The 7,725-nt window shown below is 34.7% G+C and overlaps 1 long non-coding RNA gene across 1 annotated transcript; it reads left to right on the plus strand.

Annotated features, from left to right (window-relative positions):
• Positions 1-923: 923 nt before the first annotated feature.
• LOC149419256 (uncharacterized) lies at positions 924-3,939 on the plus strand. Its single transcript, XR_016302871.1, has 3 exons — positions 924-1,327; positions 1,815-2,043; positions 3,327-3,939. It is a non-coding gene; the product is annotated as an uncharacterized LOC149419256 (long non-coding RNA).
• The last annotated feature ends 3,786 nt before the right edge of the window (positions 3,940-7,725 follow it).

Below are 7,725 nucleotides of genomic sequence, written 5' to 3' on the forward strand. Positions count from 1 at the left end.
CAATCTGTGTTTCGGTGGCTTCATGTGAAAGAAGCTTTTCAAAGTTAAAATTAATAAAATCTTATTTAAGATCCACAATGAGCCAAGCGCGACTAACCAATCTTTCGATTTTATCAATTGAAAGAGACAGGAAAATAATTTTTTATAATGTCATCGAATATTTCAGTAAAATAAAGTCTCGTAAGCATGTTTAGTATTCGGTGTTTTATTTTAAGTAGGGGTGCTCAATACAAAACCGCCCCGGGTGCCAATCTACCCTACGCCGCCACTGGGCGTAGGTATCTGACTAGGTACCGATTTTCACTTTTGAAGTTTGGCATCTGGCATAGAGGTGGGCCCTATGAGTACTTTTCGTTACTGGGTACAATGAGTACAGGTACAGAGAAATACCTGGTAAAAATACCGGTTACAAAATACTCAAAAGTATTTAGTACCGACCTGACGATTGATTCCTGAAGTCCTGAATTCTGGCCACATTTCTACACAAATTTTTCGACGTAAGCTTGATCCCCCCATTAATTATTCGAAATCCATGGGGGGAGAGGGGTGGGTTGTTAGAGAAAAGTAGTTAGTAGAAACGTAATTCCCCACAAAATATTTGAAATCCATGGGGGGGGGTTGTTACAGAATTTCTGGTAAACTTCCCCACAATATTTTTTCCAAAACCATGGGGGGGTAGCTACGAAATTCCCTACTAAAAATACCAATCAAAAATACCCATCAAAAATACCTATTAAAAATACCTGGTACAAGTACCTATTCAAATTTTGGAGATTTATCACAAGTACAAAGTATCGCATGAAAATACCCGGTACTTTTACTGGGTTCGATAAATACGCCTCACCTCTAATCTGGCATCACTTGCGAAGGCGCCGCGCAGTCTCTTTGCGCAGGCTGTGCGCAATCGATTGTCAATATTGCAATATAAATATGATAAATGCACAGAGGGCATGTGGGTAGGTAGTAGGCACTTGGTACATAAAGCGCAAGGCGCAAGATACCGAGGTCAAAGGCCAGACTACCTCTGGGCTTGGTGCTGTTGTATTAACGCGATTGGGCTTGGCATTGGTTAAATATATTTTTTTTTGTAAAATGACTCAATTTGACGTTACTTCTTGTGAACTTGTGGAGACCATTCCCTACAATGTAACAATCGGGAATGACGGTCCGCGACGCGATGGAAAGGGAGTGCTTTCAGCCGGCAAACTGGCGATGTCTTCATAATAAGTACATCATGGAGACAACTAATCCTGCAGATAATGCCGATAAACCTGATAGAAACCCGAGGAAGTAAATGAGCTGAGAATTTGTTCTGGTGTTGTTCAATGTAAGTTTCGAGAAAATTAATTTACGTTCCCACAAAATTTTCATTTTATATTGCAATGGCGAATGCCTACGTGGAAAAATACATATCTAAAATTTGAATTTAATATATTATGGAAGCTAGTGAAATTTTAATATAAAGTGTGATACTGCCATAGCTATTGTCGATAGACGCATGTTGATATTGAAACATTTACATAAATATAAGGGTACTGAAAGTCAAAAATTCCCCTCATGTTTTTTCGATTTCCCCTAAAAAAGCATCGCAAATAGCCGCCTTTGTTGCTACGGCTACGAAAAAACGCTGGGAGTTTGTCACTATCGACACATTATATTAAATTATGATAATTCAGTTCGATAACAGCTTATTTACTTATAAAAATATTTAAATACTAAAAGTTTTTGTGGGTTCCTTCACTTTTCCTCTCCCCGCGTCATTTATTATGAAAACGTCAATTATTATTTGTAATCACTAATCACCATCTTTACAGGGTTTTTTCGTATATGTAAGAAAGAACAAAGAGCCACTTTCAGCTGGTAAACTGGCGATATCTTCATATTCATGTGGAGACAGCCATACTCATAAACCACTCACCTATAGCTGTTCTAAAGATGGCCGTAATACAGCTGATCCTTCAGATTGTGTGTGTCAACTACGCCACGCCACCATCTTGCGAAAGGAGGAATGGCTAACTTTTGAAGAATTCATACAGTTGAGAAGTAAGTACATTTTGATTGCGAATTTACTCCCACACCAAACTCAACCGCTAGTTCTCTTCATTGGTGTAGAAATACTTTTTTTTTTTACTTATTGATATAGTGGCATACAGAGCCCCGGGTCAAAAAGGCCACTTTCTTTTTCATCATGAGTTTAAATTATGGTTGTTGGAAAATTTTGATTTATTTTTTGTGAAAAAAATTAACAGTTCATTTTTGCAGTTAGGGGGATGTTTAAACTTTACGTAGGTTTTGTTTCGGTTTTTTAAATTTAGTTTTAATATTTACATCGTACTGTGCGAGACAATTGATGGACGCGTTTTCATGGGTTGGTTTATGCCCGAATAAAAATATTCCGGGAGACTTAAGAAGTGGTCTTTAAGGAGAGGGACTTCTGAGTCTTCGTGGAGCTGGGAAACCCTCAGCCACTTGGGGATCCCAGGACTGTGCAAATGGCTTTGTTTTGAAGTGTTTGTAGTCTTTTTATTTGGGTTTTTGAAGCGTGGGCCCAGATTGGGCTTGCGTAGGTTAATTTAGGTCTTATCGGGGATTTGTATATTGAGTTTATTTCTTGAAGATAATTTCTTATTTCTTTAGCATGTGTAGAAATACTAAAAAACACATTTTTCAACATTTTGCTCTAGTGGTGCCATTCACTATGTATTTTTGTAAAAATATTATAAATGTTTTATATGTTACTAGCTGAAGTTTACCCATTGTTGCTGGAGATTATACATAGGAAGTGTGTGTGGCTTAATAAAGATGCCAGGAGTTTTCCTACTTCCGACGTGATAACTCAAATCAAGAACAACTTAATTACATTCTACTATAATAAGAACATATCATAAAGACAGTTCGTTTTTGTGGGTTGCTCCACTTTACCTCTCACTGCCTCATTTATTAAGGACGGGTTGTTTCGGAGAATTCGAACAATTCATCAAATTTCAACATTCATTTTCGGGTTCTGTGAAAGTTCTATTCAAGTTTTGTTATATCATTGTAGGCTAGTTGTTTGACAAAACTGAAATAAAAACAGAACTAGAAAAAATCTTTCACAGAACTTGAAAATGAACGTTGAAATTTGATGAATTGTTCAAATTCTCCGAAACAACCCGTCCTAAGAAATGCATTACATATAACCTCATAGCCAAACTTAAGCCATATTTATCCAGACGGCTATGACCATTGACCACCCCTAAACACAAAAAAGCTAATGGTCCGATACGACGGTTGAAATTACACATATTTTTCTTTGAATAATCACGCATTCATGTTTTTTTTTTCAGAAAAATCGCTGGAAGTCCTCTCTGGCTCCTCTCTCGGCCATCTCTCCTTGCCATCCATAGTAAAATACAAGAACAATCATTGCATTCCTGGAACTAGTCCTCTCTGGGCTTCACCGCCCTTAACACAAAATACTATTACAATCATTGCATCACTGGACACAGCGATAGAGACGTGCCTCACAATTGGGTATAAAATACGTTCTGATTAGGAAAGGTGGCAAAAGAGACGTGCTTATAGCCTTCTAACTGGAGATACAATCTAATCAAATCTCGAGAGACAGCTGATCCTGTAGATGGTGCATATACCTAATATCTATATCTATATCTCGGCTCCGAATCAAACAAAAATCTTTTTTTACTTAGTTCATAAGTAAATAGTAAAAAGTGTCTAATTTATTTTTTTATGTTTAAAAAATATGTTATATTTTGTGTACATAATTACATTTTTAAAATAAATAAAATCAAATAAAAGCAGCCCCATGCTTGATGAATCACGGGGCTGCTTGATTGTATGATCTTTGATGATGTGCTTACGATATCTGCCTGGGACTAGTATAAGTACCATAAACACCTAAAGATGGAGTCTATTTACAGGAATAAAAACAAAAGTTTGTTTATGCAAAGAGTTTATTATTTTGTCTTTCACTCTACCCTATCCTGTAGCCACAAGAAGTAGTGTCATTCAAATTTAGGTGTAAAAATGAAGATAATTTTATAATGGCCTTTCCACAATATCTATTGATTATTTAGCTATAAATAAGTGCTATAAAATACAGTTTCCTTATAAATTCCAATGGGAGAATAAAAAAAATAAAATTTAGTTCTTAGCACGATTTATTTTAAATGACGGCTTCCGCGGTCGAGAGGTAAGACTCTCTACTATGATTCCGGATATCCTGGCATAATTTGTGCAGCTTCACAATCAATTCATTTCAAATATTACAACATGCTATATTTGAGGCACATTCCAGAATGGAAGATGCTCTCAGTATCGCCCTGGTGAAAGTCCAACATTCAGAATCGAAACATTGCCAAAACAAAGAGCCAAAAAAGAAAAGTTTTTCCCTGAACAATATTGAACTGAACTACAAACCCAAGGTAATTAGCCTACTGTAAATACCAAAATAATTAGAAATTCGACAGTCTAAAACGACTTAGTAACAAATATAATTGATTAAAAACCCTTGTAGACCACCTCTCTCCCTCCCCCATAAGTTATGTATATAAACTGTAGACTAAGAATAATTAGTACCAGTCTGAAGATGGCTTTAACGAGCTGAAACCGGTTACGGTCAATAAAATTAAAGTGGAAAAAAGTTTCATATTTGTTTTAATATAATATATTAATAATTGAATTATATCTATTCTGTCACTGTTGTTTTTTTTTTTTTTTTAAGTTTCTTTATTCATTGAAATTATCTGTTACATGCATTGAAGATTTTTCGACCACCCATGCTAGGCACATGCCCGTGTTATGGTGGTCGATTTTCTATACGTTAACATAAAGAATGTGAGAGAATAAAATAAGAAATGATTATTTTTATTATGGAAATCTATATGTGCTTGATTACATTGGTAGGTACATTATTTTGCAGCAATTTTTTACAAATGAATCAAAGTTAGAATTCATGTTTCAAGTCCGGCATATTACACTGAACACTGGAGTCAATTATTATTGTTACGGTGGTTTACTCAGTGTTGGTTCCTCAATGTTTGTATGGAGAACTGTATTGAACTATACAGTGCCGTGTTTGTGGCAATCAAGTTCAAACAAGTTTTTTACTAACAATTTGCTGTAGCAACGTTGCTGACTAAATAGAGAAATCTGCTGCAAGTTGCGGAACTTGGTGACTTACAGCTGTTTTAGTAAGTAAATTTGAGCCTGCTACAATCTCATCGAAATGCATCAGTTTCATTCTTCAGTTTTAAATTCATTGGCGTTAATAAAAATGCTTCCAAATGCGATTACGTATGAGTTTTATTTCCTCTCATTTAACTCACAAATAGGTTAAGGGTCACACCCTATCTAACTTATCCATATAATAATGAATGTTTAAAAATTATATTTGCAATAACTGTTTTTAAGATAAGCGAAAGATGGTAATGAAAAAGATATCTTAAAAAATATGGGGGTCATTTGACTTTTTTTTATATCGAAGTGGGTAGTGGTGGTGGAAATATGTTTAAGAACCTGTGCTCTAGGCGATTGGGAGCAGTTCATTTCTTGTGCGGTATTGACATTTTTTTTTAACCCTAAATAATTTATGCATATATAAATTATAGTGCAAAAATCAACCATACACCAATTAGGTGTATGGTTAATTAAAACTGTACAGATAATTTCCAAGTATGATTAATACAAACTGATGGCACCAATTTACATAATACCTTTTGATTCCGACTACCAGACAGGCGAATAAATAATGTAGATGAATTTGGGTATTTGATAAATTTTACCCAAAATAAGGAAAAATGGACTCATTACATACATATTCCAGTTTATCTCTTCAGTATTTTATTTTACTCTCGAGCAATAGCTACACAAATTTCGGTATGTGATTTTTATGAATTAAAATGTTTAAAAAGTTAATTATTTTTTTAAATTTTTCTATATAACCTAAAAATATGCGATAGGTGTTGAAATTTAGGTGGATTCATTGGCTTTAAACCGCAGTAAACAGTATTAATATTCGGAGGTATGATGTTAATTAAATCGAATGGCCAAACCGAAAACGGAACAACCGAAAATCTCCATTGCTCGAGAGGTTATATACCCCACCCTATTAATTTCTTACTCCATAACACGATTACCTAAACAACCTTACCAATAAACATAAATCTGATTGTGTGAAGCAGCCAAAAATCTAAATAGGTGAGCTCTGGCATCATGAAAATTGGTCACCAATCTCTGTCTGGAATTTCTAAGTAAATAAAACCTTTTGCATACACAGTGTTATTTTCATTCCTAAATTAATAATATAATAAAATAAAACAGCAATAATATTTATATTATCACCCTTTATTACATAATTCAAGATTTTATGTACAAAATTGCACATTACAAACTATTTACAAAGTACATAATAATATTATTTATCTGTACAGAAAACTCTGGCCTACCAAATATAAATATTATGTTCATTATTGCAGTTACTTGTGTTAAAGTTATAAAATAAGATCGATGTAAGATGGCCCTTTCTCTTTCTCAAACATAGCAGTTATATCAAATAACCTAAATATTAAGCACTTATTTAACCATCACAGTTGACAAGAGCATTCTGTACTTAATAAAATAATATTAATTTGAGAATAAACAATAAAAAACATAAATTGAAGGTATGTTCGTCATGTTGAATTTTTTAAATACATAAATATTATGTAGGCACTGTCTACAAGAAGTTGAAAATGCAAAAATGTGGAATAGCAGTAATAAATTTAATATTATCCCCAAATGTAACAGAAATAAGATCGATACATGTAGTTACACCCACGGAGGAAACAAGGCAGAGGAGGTGGTTATGCGATAATTTCCTACGAGACTTTTGTCGCTGTTTTCGGGGACAGAAGCCTGGGGTTTGAATGACACGCCAATTCATCGCGGTACATTTGCCAAGTGTTATTCAAATTAGCAATAGATGACGCTAATCAAAACATGAAAATACTTTAAACATTGAATAAGACATATCTATTAATATTTTACAAGCCAGGCGACACACACTAGGTAATATAATGCGTTTTAATGTTTATTTGATTTATTTATGTAGTTATAGCGAGAGGCATCTAACGAAATTAAAAGAAACAATGAAATCAACATTGCGTACCGACCCTTTGGAAAAACATGTTCCATCTGACAAGCCAAAGCTATGCGATTGTAACCTCGAAAGTAACTTTATACAAAGCTCATTATCGCATAACATTTTTGTACAAGGAATCTGCTAGACAAAGCCTGCTCATGCCGAGCGGCAAAATCATACTGGCTGGCACACCCAGAGTTTGTTTGATGTGATGTGCCCAGTTGCCCTAGTGACATCTCCTCTCCCTTCTTTCTTTGATGAGTTAAACCCATAGATAATAGAAATATGGGCGATGGACCATGACCCATTATTAGTATGATACCGGGCACACAACAGTATCGTTCCACCAATACTACTGCCAATCGCATCTATGCACTTCGGCGCCCCGCCTTTGTTTCACCAACAATCCAAACACATAACTTTTGTTGACTTCATCGCTTTGATAGTCGGTGCATTTTGGTCGTATCTCGGTGACAGTCGGCACGCTACCATGCCACATCTCAGATTGTTTCTATTATCTATAGATGAACGTCTTTGTGAAAGGAAATTTTTTTAAATTTGTATTCAGTACAAAGAAAACATTAAATTTGTATGAGTTTTATGTT

This window comes from Hesperophylax consimilis, chromosome 12 (genome assembly GCF_061612785.1).
Source record: "Hesperophylax consimilis isolate HC1 chromosome 12, BYU_Hcon_1.0, whole genome shotgun sequence".
In the NCBI taxonomy this organism is placed as follows: Eukaryota; Metazoa; Arthropoda; class Insecta; order Trichoptera; family Limnephilidae; genus Hesperophylax; species Hesperophylax consimilis.